Source organism: Elephantulus edwardii, unplaced genomic scaffold (assembly GCF_000299155.1).
Source record: "Elephantulus edwardii isolate Elephantulus edwardi_28Jun2011 unplaced genomic scaffold, EleEdw1.0 scaffold00016, whole genome shotgun sequence".
Taxonomy (NCBI): Eukaryota; Metazoa; Chordata; class Mammalia; order Macroscelidea; family Macroscelididae; genus Elephantulus; species Elephantulus edwardii.
The window spans coordinates 11,153,714-11,155,095 of NW_006399766.1; the positions used below are offsets into that span (position 1 = coordinate 11,153,714).

The 1,382-nt window shown below is 43.1% G+C and overlaps 1 pseudogene; it reads left to right on the forward strand.

Moving 5' to 3' along the window:
* The first annotated feature begins 235 nt into the window (after positions 1 to 235).
* Positions 236 to 1,047, forward strand: LOC102858959 (annotated as a pseudogene).
* The last annotated feature ends 335 nt before the right edge of the window (positions 1,048 to 1,382 follow it).

Consider the following 1,382-nt stretch of genomic DNA (forward strand, 5'->3'; position numbering starts at 1 on the left):
AATGAATGAATGGAATCCCAAAATCTCTGTAGATGTTCATTGAAATGAAAAATAAACAACCTAAATTTAAAAAAAAATATCACATGCAAGCAAAACACTGCTGAAGATCATTAAAAATGACTAGAACAGTACATAGATAGGGAACTGCCAGAACTGAGTTTAAAAGAGGCTGTGGTGGTCTGCTTGTTGGCCATCTCTGTCTTTGCAGCCTGAACACAGGCATCGTGTTCCTTCACGTATGCAGGGCGGTACAAGAAGAGTGGGTGTCATGACTGATGTCCATCAGCAATTCCTGCAGTTGCATAACTCATTGAGGTCTGGAGGAATAGGAGGTTAAGCACTCCCAGAAGCACTGCTATAGAGTCCATGACCACAAAGCAACTGTAGAGAAGTTGAGGACTTCATCAACCACATTAACAGTGTCTTGGAATTTTTGTATATTGAAATGAAGAAAGGAAGCACAGAAGATGATGGTAGACAAGTTTATGCTCTGGTGAATCTTTCAGTCTTTCTAAAATGGCATCAGACTTTGCAGAGAGTGAACTGGACCTTTTTAGAAAGGCTTTGGAAGTGATTATCGACTCAGAATCTGGCTCTGAATCTTTGACAAACATTTTATACCTGGTCAACCAACTTAAAGGCAAGAAGAGGAAGAAGGAAGCTGAGCAAGTGTTGCCGAAGTTTGTGCAAAACAAATGGCTCATTGAGAAAGAAGGGGAGTTCACCCTGTGTAGTTGGGCCTTCCTCAAGATGCAGCAGTACATCTGGGAGACATTCCTTGATGGCGTGAAGATGTACAGCATCAGCCATGGTATCTTTATCCAGGGCCAGAGCTGTGAAACCTGTGGGATTAGAATGCATTTACCTTGTGTGGCCAAGTATTTCCAGTCCATTACTGAACCGCACTGCCCCCACTGTAACGACCACAGGCCCCACAAGATACCAGAAGTCTTCAACCCTGAGAAGGAGAAGGGGAAGGAGGGGGAGGAGGAGCCTGCTGGTGTCTCCAAAACCAACAGGAAGTCTCTGAGATCACGGCAACATTAGCGGTTCCCACGCAGTGACTTGGGATCCCGTGACAGACTTCCTGGGAAGAGAGGGAGTCAGGCGTACAGTTCCCAAAAGCTCTTTATGTTCACTTATTAACAAATAAAACTATATTAAGTAAAAAAAAAAGGCCGTGGCACCAGGGATATCACTGCTAATGTCAGATGGATCCTCACTGAGAGTAAAAAATAGCAGAAGAATGTCTATTTTATACGTAATTATGCAAAGGCATTTGACTGGATCATAATAAGTTACGACTAACATTGGGGGAAAAAAATAGGAATCCCAGAGTACTTAACTGTGCTTATGTGAAACCTATACCTAGACTAGGAGGC